This window comes from Lathyrus oleraceus, chromosome 4 (genome assembly GCF_024323335.1).
Source record: "Lathyrus oleraceus cultivar Zhongwan6 chromosome 4, CAAS_Psat_ZW6_1.0, whole genome shotgun sequence".
NCBI classification, from domain to species: domain Eukaryota; kingdom Viridiplantae; phylum Streptophyta; class Magnoliopsida; order Fabales; family Fabaceae; genus Lathyrus; species Lathyrus oleraceus.
Window position 1 is genome coordinate 214786055 of NC_066582.1, and position 13283 is coordinate 214799337.

Here is a 13283-nt window from a genome sequence, read left to right on the forward strand (position 1 = left end):
TGACTCAGTTAAAAGAGTTGTTGAATTAGCATATGATTTAATGAATCTTCTATAATACTCAGTTAAGCCTAAAAATCCTCTCAACTTCTTTATATTTTGAGGAATTGTCCATTCTAAGACAGTTGTAACCTTGTCTTTATCCACGGAAACACCTTCTTCGTTCACAATGTGACCCAACTACTCAATTTCTATGACTCCAAATGAGCATTTTGATAACTTGACAAACAAGGTATTCTCCTATAATACTTTGAGAACTGCCTCTAGATGTCTTAAGTGTTCCATCCAATTGGTTATATAAACCAGTATATCATAAAAAATACTAAGACATATTTTCTTAAGGCATGTTGAAAGATGTGATTTATTAAGCTTTGGAATGTTGTAGGAGCATTTGTCAATCCAAAAGGCATGACCAGCCATTTATAATGGCCATGATGAGTTCTAAAAGTTATCTTGTACCAATCCTCTAGTTGAACCAATATCTGATGGTAGCCTAACCTGAGATCCGATTTATAAAAATATTTAGCTCCAAACAGTTCATCTAGCAATTCATCCACTATTGGAATAGGAAAACTATCTTTGATTTTTAGAGCATTAAGAGCTTCATAATCAGTGCAGAATCTCCATGTTCCATCCTTCCTTTTCACCAAAATGATTGCTGATGAGAATGGACTTGTACTAGGTTGAATGATCCCTTGCTGTAGCATTTCAATCTGGGTTTTCTGACTATGAGGGTACCTTTAAGGTTTGATCTTAATAGGATTTGAGCCTTCCAATAATGGTATAGTGTGATTCCGTGCTCTAACAAGAGCCAGAGATGATGGAGCTTGAAAAATATCTTTATAAGTGTGCAACAGTACTGCAACTTCAGGTTCAGTGTTAGTAGGTAACTCTTTGAAAATATCTTCCATCTCATGAGATTTTAGCCATTAAAAGGTGATATATTCAGCAATTGCATAAGTAGTGTGAAGTCTCTTAAACTGATGGAGTTGAGCTGAAGTTGGTGCATTAGTAGTCTCTCATGTCAATGTCACAAACTTCCCATTTAAGAAACATTGAGTGTCAATGTTACATAATCAGCAACATGTGGGCCTAATGTTGCTAACCATTATGCTCCCAAGATAACATCAACTCCAACTATAGGCACCAACAAAAAAATCAACACCAGTAAATATTGAACCCCGGAACTTCCACATTTTAGAAAACTACTTAACCAACTTAGCCACTTGACTTTTGATGTTGTATGCATCATATATAATTTATAGAAAATGTAATTTATATAAAATGAAAATAATTACAATTTCCAATATTTATGCAATAATTGGGGATTGAACCCCTATTATTTTCCTAAATCAAATGGGAGGTTGAGTATCAAAGACTAAATCAAACAACATTACATGGATCAAGCAATCTTATAATTTAGATATTATTTTAATACTTAACAATTTTTTATCTAATTAGTTTTAACTCAATCATATTATGTTATATTATGTATATTTTGACGACTTCAATTGTTTTACTTACTCGGAACATAAATTGAATGAAATTAAGGAGGAGTGGAGTGAATATAGATATGTCAGAGAATAGTTACTTAGAGAAGTTTGTAAGTTATCATTTGTAATTCTAGGAGTTAGAGATTAATTAATAGTTTTTTTTTAAATATTTGATACTGATATAATATTTGGGTATCATTTCGGTTTAATTTCACATAGTTTATCCCACCACTTCAAGTGCAATGTTGAAAATATGCATTTTGATGAACCAAAATTTTCAATTTATAAATATATAAATATGATACTCACTAGTTTCAAAATTTGTTTATCACATATGATGATTGGTCACTTAAATGTTGATTAAAATATAATAAATATGATATATATTACATGAGTTGATTGGTCACATAAATATTTTATATGCAGGATATATAAAAATAAAAGACTTGAAAGAAGACATTATTGAAATAATTAAATATCATATTATAAAAAAAAAGGAATTATACTTCAATATAACATATATGTACTTTTGAAAATTTGTATTAGAGATTATGAAATTTATGCAAATTCAAGTTAGTTTACTTGTGGTTCTTATTGATCATAATACATTAGTGATCTATGATTATGAAAATTATAGAACTTATTATATTTGAATTGAATACAAAAAATTTATATTGAAAAAATATAATGAATATTCACTTGTGTTGTTTTATAATTAAATATTTTATGAGAATCTATCTTAGGTTTTAATGAAAAAAAAATTGTGCTTCCTAAACATGGTTTGAGCCAACACTTATCAATAAAAACACTTCCTAATTAAAGGCGACTTGAGTTAAATAAAGACTATGCGCTTATTAACATAAAGTGTTTGTCTAATTATAACTTACACTAGTGTTTTAACAAAAAAATATTGTCTAAACTATACTTAAGTCAACACTTTTAACAAAAAACACTAGCTTAAATGCACATAAGCCAACCCTCTTAACAAAACACATTGACTTAAGGGCATTTAAACCAACGCTTTTACTTAAAAAACGTTGCCTAAAATGCACTTAATCGGATGTTTTTAATGGAAAATGCTGTCTAAAATGCACTTAAGTCAACGCTTTTAACAGAAAACGCCGCCTAAAGTGCACTTTAGCCATTCTTTTTAACATAAAAACACGGTCTAAAATGCACTTAAACCAGCATTTTTAAATTTTAAAAAAATTATCTAATTTCCATGACATTAGACACGATAGCAAAATTGATCAACTAGGATAACAATTAGATCCATATACAAAGGTAGCCCCCTTTTCTTTGAGTATTCTTGTATGATCTTTTAACTTATCAAATTTCTTAAAGAAGGTTGTTGTTATGTCAAAGTTAATTTTGTGTTACTTGTTTGTTAACTTAAAGTTGCATTTTTAGATATTTATACATTACTCAGCTTGCTTTTGATTGTGTGGGTGAAATGGAGAAATGCTTCGGACGTTATATGTGACAACAAAGTATAATTCAGACTTAAGGAATATTTTTATCTCAACTATAAGATTTACATTACAATATTATGTGAAATTAAATGTTAGAAAGTAAAAAGTTATGGACAAGTAAGTCATAATTCTTGATGGATATCTAGAATAGAAGTAATAATGTTGGGTGTTTGCTTTGCTAAGACTTACAGAAAGTAAAATCTTCATCCATCAGTTTGATGTGGTTACTACTTTAATCTACTCTCTGAGAACGTGGTTGCCCGGGTTACAGTTATGGACAAGTAAGTCATAATTCTTGATGGATATCTAGAATAGAGATTCTGTTATATTATAAAAAAAAATTTAACTTAATTCGACTAATATTATGTTGTATCAATTATAGAAAGTAAGTAAGATTAATAATTAGAATCGAGCCGTAAGATAAGTATATTATATTTTATTCTTCGAGTTTATTTTTTAAATATTATAAAAATAATTATTAAGTTAAGTTTGTAACTTATTTTATTTTATTTTAAATAGGCTAAAATTGTTTCAAGTAACGGTTAGCCAACCAATTTCGACTATGCCGAAGGGGAAAATCAATAGACAAGAAGGACCTAGACCAGGTCAAAAGGAGGTCGATGGGGAATGAGATTGTCGAAGTCGAAGCGAAGCAAGCAAAAACGATGCAATCGGTTGAGCAGAATGTGGGTGCAATTGCAAAGGAGAACGTGGGTGCAATTGCAAAGCACGTGGGGTTGCAGGTTCACATGCGTGGCACACTGTAGATGGTCAGTCATGTAGGAATTATTTTTTTATTATTATTTAAGGAGATTTGATTTCTAGTTCAAGGGGAGGTATTTGTAACATTGCAAAGGAAAAACACTCAAAGTATCAAGCGTCTAGAGAAAAAAGTTCATTTCTACTGTCGTATTCCAAATTTTGCTCACCCTTCACATGTTTTCTAGCGCTATTTTGTTATGAATAAATGAAATGGTATAATTGATAGAAGATCATATGTAAGGAGTTACAAGGGAGAGGTCTTAAGTTCAAATCTCACTCAACCCACTTTTAGAATTTTCCTCATTTTTTATGTTTTAACTTCAATTACAATCAAATTTGTATTTTTATTTAATTTTAAATATATTTTTAAATAAAATTTGCTTTTTTTATTTTAGTTTTTGAATATAATATATTTTTAATCTAAAAAATCAAAAAAATATATTTTATTTTAATTTTTGAATTTAATATATTTTTAATCCAAAAAAAATCATTTTTTTATTTTAATCAAGATAAAATTAAAATAAAATATTTTCTTGTTATTATTATTACCACATAGTTTTTATTATTTACCAAAATGATCAATTATTATTTTTTTATAAATTAAAACAATCCATAAAAAATAATCTTACTTAGAATATCATTATTAAAAATTACATGTAAACTCACATTAAATTATGAAAAATTGTTTAGAGTCACCTTTGATATGATTCTGATTTTTTTAGAAGTAAATTTTAAAATTAAAATATGTTCGGCTAAAGTATAATTAAAATGGTTTTGTGCTTAATTTTAAAATAATTTTCCATTAAAATATTATAAAATAATATTTGTTTTATAAATTTTTATTTTAATACTAAGATGTCATCACAAAAAATTACATCCAACTATTAATACCATCACTTTTATATATAAAAATATATAGATAAATATTTGTGTTAATAATAAAATTGAAAAAATTACAAAAAAAATATTTCTATTTCATTGAATCTTAGAGAATAAGTTAAAACTTTTACGAAAAACAATCAATTAGAAATAGTTAAATATGATCACTAAATCAAATTAAATATATTTTATTGATTAGTTTGAAAACCTAATTTTTAAATATAAATAGAAGTCTTCTATACACAAAAAAAAAACCAAGATAAAAAAAAATATCATCAAAATCTTTTTCTTGTTATTACTAATACATTATTTTTATTATTATCAATTATTATTTCTTAATAAATAAAAGTCCATAAAATACTTTTTATCTAATTTCTTTGAATTTTTTTTTAAATATCCAGAAATTTTAAAAAAAATTCAAAATTAACCATTTTTTCAAAATAATTACACAAATGGCCATTTTTGGCCAAAATTAACACCTAGGCGTCACCCTAGTTGGCGCCTACCCTTAATGGGTAGGGCAAGTCGCCACTAGGAGTGGCGCCTACACCCATTCCATTTTTTTTTTATATGTTTTTTTTTTAATTTATAAATTTATATTTTTTATTAATTATATTAATTTATATTAACACATATATAAATAAAATTATTTACAAGATATATATATATATATATATATATATATATATATATATATATATATAATTTATATATATATTAATTTATATATATATATATATATATATATATATATATTAATTTAATTTATAAGTAATTAATATTATTTGTAAATTTTTGGAAAAAAAATTAATTTATATACGTGTAAATAAATATTTATACACATGTAAATTAATATATATATATATATATATATATATATATATATATATATATATATATATATATATATATATATATATATATATATATATATATATATATATATAAAGATATGATAGACAATATCTTTAAAGATAAAGATAAAGATATAAAGATAATAAACAGAAAATATTTTTATTTAAATAATAGACAAGACAAATATTACAAAGATATGATTAATCACATATGATGCGGTCCCTGGTACGATCCGCACGGGGGAGGTCTAATTACTCGCCTAGACGGTTCACGTGGTGGTGGTGCTTCCCTATTACCACCCCTTGCCCTAACGCGTCCCCTTGCCGTTTGCCGTTGTGGTTGGGTCGAAGTCCCTTCAGTGCTGTAGGAAAGACGGGTCCCCTCTGCCCCCTCAAAGCTTTGTCTCGGTGGGACAAACTGACTACTGCTGGGTGCGCCCTCGAATTGTGGTCTTTGGTAGTTTAGGGTTGAATCGGGTTGGCCAAAGTACAATGTTTGTTGTGGTGTATAGTAGTCCTGTTGGTAGTCCTCTTGTATACCCGTGTCGGGGCTAGGTGGAGGACTGGAAGAGCTCGGGACATTGTCATGATGGAAGTGTTGGGATTGGTGGAAGTGGGGGGATTGATATTGTGGTAGGTGTTGGGACTGTTGATGGTGGTGGGAATGTTGAGTTTGTTGTTGGTAGTCTTCATGGTATTGGGGTTGAGTTTGTGGTATGTATTGTTGATTTGGTTGGGGGGTGGACATGTGTTGTGGTGGTTGTTGTTGGTAATATGGTGGTGGTGGTTGTTGTTGGTAATAAGGTGGTGGTTGTTGTTGGTAAAATGGTGGTGGTGGTTGTTGTTGGTAATAAGGTGGTGGTTGTTGTTGTTGGGAATACTGTGGTGGTTGTTGTTGTTGGAAATATGGCTGTTGCATCCGGGGATCGTCCAAATAGAACGGGTCAGACACAATCATTTCTGGATTTGTATTTGCTCTATACCAATCCACATATTCCCTTGTCGGCTTCATTTCGTTGGGCGCCACCGGAAATTGTAGAACATAGTGGGCACGGTCTTTCCACATTTTACGAAACTCCTTAGCAAATTCCTTCCAATTTTGGGCATACCACTGGTGGCTGACTTTTTTTAGATGCCAAGGTTCCATAGACATTGGAGGGGCTGGGATTTCTTGATGCATTCCGAATTGAAGCTTGACACGACCACTTTGGTGCATCTCCACAGTGGTATACCGCATTATGGCCGTTTTTGCTGTCCAAACAGCTGCATCTTCAGGGTTGGGTTGATGTTCCAATCCCAAATATGGCCTCTAAATAGAGAAGCTGACTTCTCTTATCTGAAAAGGAAGATTGAGTCCAAACTAAGACAACCCGTATCCCAAATTTTTTATCAACAACCTTTTTTTTTCAGAAAACAACTTTGTCAAGTTTTATAAGTCATTGATTCAAAATGACATGGAGACAAAATACATGTTTCGTAACCATGAGTATTCTGGTTACGAATACATAGTGTTGTATATTGTGTTGGAACAATTTCAACCAACTCAGAATATTCAGTCACAGGTTATTGATCCTGTGATTGATGACGAACAAGATGTTGAGCACCACGTTGAAGACGATGTTGTAACACCCTTCTAAATACCCCAAATATTTAATTAAAACAACAACAAATAATTCATACATATCAGAGTAAATATTGCAACTCAAGGGTGTCACATAACAACTTCTTCACAAAATTTCAACATAAAAGCAGTCATGCTCATTATTTAATTCAACATAAAACTCCTTGCAAAATACGCAGCGGATAAAATCATTCAACAACTGTAATATCTTAAAATTAACATTTATTCAACAGATAAAACATCCCGTCCCGATGTTACATCTATCAGAGCATGACCCACTAAAGCATACTAGACTCCGAGCACTAGCTTCTACTCACTCACTGCTCGTTACCTGAAAAATATTGCTGTAAGGGTGAGTTCCTCAATCGATATAACAAATATTATAATTTATCATGTTATGTTAAGTAATTCTACACGTTAAATCACCCTAATTATATCCTGCAGTCATTTACGGCATATCAACTAAAATATCGTGCTCAATCACAACGTCAATACAACTCCATAACAACATACAATGCAACTCAATAACAACATAAAATGCAACTCAATGAGACTCGACTCTTCATGCATGTGGTACCATTTGGAGTAAAACTCCCAACTTAAAATCATTGCCAGTTTAGTGGGCATCAAGGCATAAGCCTTCAACTTTCAACTTAAAATTTTGCCAATCCAGGCCAACGTGGTGTGAGCAAAAGCCCCATAATTTTTGCCAATCCAGGCCAACGTGGTGTGAGCAAAAGCCCCGACTTAATGCATATGAATGTATATGACATGTACGACTTGCGACTTCAACAACATAATAACAACAGCAACACAACAACTTTTTCAACAAAACAACTTAAAATCAACTTTGGCTCATCAGCCTACAACTTAGTATTTTCAACGAAACAACTTATATTCAACTTTGGCTCATCAGCCTACAACTTAGGATTTTCAACAAAACAACTTATCAACATATTTGCATCAACATTTCACAACATAAAACCCAACAGATTTATTCATCACAATTAACTACAATGGTTCAATCCCAACCACATTTACAACATAAAAATCAACTATTTTTCCACACTGCAAAGTGTTATCAAGTTTCGCTGATGACAAAACCATCGTGCACGTCTACCAATAAGATTGAAGGCTTTGAGTCGACCGTAGGGGTCATCTCAAAGTTCGCGGTCGGCGCAAAGGCTCTGCTCTACTGGAGGGAGTCAGCGCAAAGACCCCTTGCGTCGACGCATAGGGTCGACGCTGAACTCACGGGTCGGCGCCAAAATGCCTTGCGTCGACGCATGCAGTCGGCGCATGCCCCACGGGTCAGTGCACGCCGACCCTATGGTCGACCGCTCGCGCGCAGACTCAGTTTTTCTGAGTTATTCCAAAGTTCTGTCAGCTTTACGCAGATCAGGTTTTCCGGCCGCTTCCGCATCTAAAACCCTTTCTAAGAAAACCTAATTTGTCTTTAATTTAGTAGTGCCGAATCAAGTTTTTAATTGTGATCCGTGCTATAGTCTAACATTTACGACTCACACAACTATCAATTCAATTTGCAGTTTTTAACACGGTTTATCCAACGTCAATTTCAGCATATACAGTCCCAATTAGGGTTAAATCAACGGCTTATCACTACCCATGACATGTTAATCTATAATACCCATTAACCGACGATAAACCCCCCTTACCTGAGATAATCCGGCAATTCTCTAAGCTTTAGCTTTTCCGTTCCTCAACCGTGCTTTTCGGCTCTTTGCCCTTTTTCCTCTTCTCTGCAGCTTCTCTGAGTTTCACGTGAAATTTCTTTGTTAAGAATGAAACCCTTTTCTTTATTCCCACTTATATATATATTCCAATTATTATTATTCCAAAATAATAATAATAATAATAATAATAATCCAATAATCCAATTTATTTAATTAAATTAATAATTATATTATCAACTTAATTAAATAATTCTTTTTTTCTTTATTTGGGGTGTTACAACTCTCCCCCACTAAAAGAGTTTTCGTCCTCGAAAACATACCTCAAGCAAATAACTCTGGATGGGACTCTTTCATCTGACTCTCCAGCTCCCAAGTCACATTGCCACCTGCTGGTCCTCCCCAAGCTACCTTCACTAAGGCAATCTCTTTACCCCGCAACTGCTTCAACTCTCGATCCTCAATCCTCATAGGCGATGTTTCAACAGTCAGGTTATCTCTCACCTGTACATCATCTACTTGGATCACATGCGACGGATCATGAATATACCTCCTCAACTGAGACACATGAAAAACCTCATGCAAATTCGCAAGTGACGGCGGTAAAGCGATACGATAGGCTACTTCTCCTATCCTCTCCAAAATCTGATAAGGACCAATAAATCGCGGTGTCAACTTCTTCGACTTCAAAGCTCGACCAACACCAGTTATCGGAGTGACACGAAGAAACACATGATCCCCCTCTTGGAACTCAAGTGACTTCCTCCTCTTATCATGATAACTCTTCTGACGACTCTGAGCAATTCTCATCTTCTCCTGAATCATCTTAATCTTTTCCGTAGTTTGTTGAATAATCTCCGGTCCAATCACAACACTCTCACCGGACTCACACCAACATAACGGTGTCCGACATCTCCTACCATACAAAGCTTCAAACGGTGCCATACCAATACTCGAATGAAAACTATTGTTGTAGGTAAACTCAATCAAAGGCAAATAACAATCCCAAGCACCTCCCTTTTCCAAAACACAAGCTCTCAAAAGATCCTCTAATGACTGAATCGTCCTCTCAGTCTGACCATCAGTCTGCGGATGATATGCAGAACTCAATCTCAGCTTAGTTCCCAAAGCCTTCTGCAAACCTTCCCAGAATTTCGATGTAAACCTAGGATCTCTGTCCGAAACAATACTCGACGGAATACCATGCAGACTTACAATCTTCTCAATATACAACTCAGCCAATTTCTCTAACGGATAATCCATTCTGATCGGAATGAAACGAGCCGACTTCGTCAATCTATCCACAATCACCCAAATAGCTTCAAAATTCTTACTTGTCCTCGGTAAACCAGAAACAAAATCCATACTGATACTATCCCATTTCCACTCTGGAATCGCCAACGGTTGCATTAGCCCCGATGGCTTCTGATGCTCAATCTTTGACTTCTGACAAGTCAAACAGGAATAGACAAAACTTGCAATTTCTCTTTTCATTCCCGGCCACCAAAATAACTTCTTTAAATCATGATACATCTTCGTAGCTCCAGGATGAATACTCAACCCACTACGATGTCCTTCTTCAAGAATACTCTTCTTAAGTTCTGTAACATCCGGAACACACACCCGACTACCAAATTTCAAAATACCATTCTCATCAATTCTGAATTCGCCACCTTGACCTTGACTCACTAGAGTCAACTTATCAACCAAAAGCACATCAGATTTCTGACCCTCTCTGATCTCATCCAGAATACCACTTGTTAACTTCAACATTCCCAATTTAACACTATTGTGAGTACTCTCACACACCAAACTCAAATCTCTAAACTGTTCAATTAAATCCAACTCCTTAACCATTAGCATAGACATATGCAATGATTTCCGACTCAACGCATCAGCCACTACATTTGCTTTACCCGGATGGTAATTCAAACCAAAGTCATAATCCTTCAGAAACTCTAACCATCTCCTCTGTCTCATATTCAGCTCTTTCTGATCAAACAAATACTTTAAACTTTTATGGTCACTGAAAACTTCAAATCTTGACCCATACAAGTAATGTCTCCATAACTTCAGAACAAACACCACAGCCGCCAACTCTAAGTCGTGCGTCGGATAATTCCTCTCATGAATCCTCAGCTGTCTTGAAGCATAAGCTATAACCTGCTTATTCTGCATCAACACGCCACCCAAACCCAACAATGAAGCATCACAGTAACTTCAAATGGTTCCGACGAACTCGGTAATGTCAGAATAGGAGCAGTAGTTAACCTTCTCTTTAACTCTTGGAACCCTTCTTCACATTTTGAGTCCCAAACAAATGCTTGCCCCTTTCTAGTCAACATCGTCAACGGTAACGCCAACTTAGAAAACCCTTCAATGAACTTCCTATAATAACCAGCCAAACCAAGAAAACTTCGAATCTCAGCAACAGACTTCGGGGCTTCCCACTTAGATACCGCTTCTATCTTAGAAGGATCAACAGCAACACCACCTCTTGAAATCACATGACCAAGAAAACTTACCTCTTCTAACCAAAATTCACACTTGGACAATTTAGCAAATAATTTCTTTTCTCGTAGAACTTCCAAAACCACTCTCAAATGCTCAGCATGCTCTTCTTCCGATTTCGAATACACCAAAATATCATCAATAAATACCACAACAAACTTGTCTAGGTATGGATGGAAAATCCTATTCATATACTCCATAAATACTCCAGGTGCATTAGTCACACCAAAAGGCATTACAGAATACTCATAATGTCCATACCTTGTCCTGAAAGCAGTCTTCTGAATATCCTCAGTCTTCACACGTATCTGATGATACCCAGATCTCAAATCTATCTTGCTGAACACACTTGCACCAACCAACTGATCCATCAAATCATCAATCCTCGGCAAAGGATACCGATTCTTGATCGTCACTTTATTCAGTTGCCTGTAGTCCACACACAACCTCATAGTACCTTCTTTCTTCTTAACCAATAGCACTGGCGCACCCCACGGTGACACACTCGGACGAATAAATTTCTTATCCAACAGATCTTCCAACTGACTCTTCAATTTAGTTAACTCAACAGCAGACATACGGTACGGAGCCATCGATATCGGTCTAGTACCAGGTACCAAATCAATCGAGAACTCCACTTCGCGTTCTGGTGGTAATTCATTCACCTCTTCAGGAAACACATCAGGAAAATCACGCACCACGGCTAGATCACAAATCACCATCTTATCCTTGGCCTCCAAAGTTGCTAACAGCATAAACAACTCTGCCCCATCAGCTACTTCTTCATTCACCTGCCTTGCTGATAGAAACAAACTCTTTCCTTCCTCAATCTCAGGAAAGACTACCGTCTTATCAAAACAATTGATAGAAACTCGGTTAAACACCAACCAGTTCATACCCAGAATAACATCAATCTGCACTAGTGGAAGACACACTAGGTCCATCCCAAAGTCTCTACCAAAAATACTCAAAGGACAATTTAAACAAACCGAAGTAGTAGTCACTGAACCCTTCGCAGGAGTATCAATTACCATACTTCCAAACATCTCAGATATCTCTAACTTAAGTTTCACCGCACAATCCAAAGATATAAAGGAATGAGTCGCACCTGTGTCAATAATAGCTACAAGAGGAAAGCCATTAATATAACACGTACCTCGGATCAAACGATCATCTGCAGAAGTCTCAGAACCCGATAGAGCAAAGACCTTGCCTCCTGACTGATTCCCTTTCTTCGGCTTCCGACACTGACTTCCAATATGCCCTTCTTCGCCACAATTAAAACAAATCACTTCCTTGTGCCTGCAATCAGCTATTGCATGCCCAGTCTTACCACAGCGAAAACACCTCTTCACTTCAGCAGTACATACATTACTCTTATGACCAGCCTGACCACATTTGAAGCAAACTATACCAGTAGGAGCACCTCCCCTACTAGTCCTCTGAGCCGGAGCAGCTACTTGTTTCCCTTTTCCAGCTGGAACATCATACGGCTTGCCACGGTTTTGATGTTGCTTGCCTCTGCGATCACTGACAATCTTGTAATGAGCATTATTGTCCTCTTCAAATATCCTGCAGCTATCAACCAACTCAGTAAAAATGCGTATCTTCTGATACCCAACAGCCTTCTTAATTTCAGAGCGCAATCCATTTTCAAACTTGATGCACTTTGAAAATTCAGCACCAGCACCAGTGTAATGAGGATAAAATTTGGACAACTCCACAAATTTCGCAGCATAATCCGTGACAGACATGTTTCCTTGCTTCAGCTCAAGGAATTCAATCTCCTTCTTACCACGGACATCCTCTGGATAATACTTCCTCAGAAATTCCCTACGGAATACATCCCAAGTAACGACTTCACCTGCCGCGGTCAACCTCTCGTGAGTCTCTAGCCACCAGTCATCAGCTTCGACTGCTAGCATGTGAGTACCATACCGAACCTTCTGAGCTGGAGTACAATCCATAACACGGAAGATTCTCTCAATCTCTTTCAACCATCC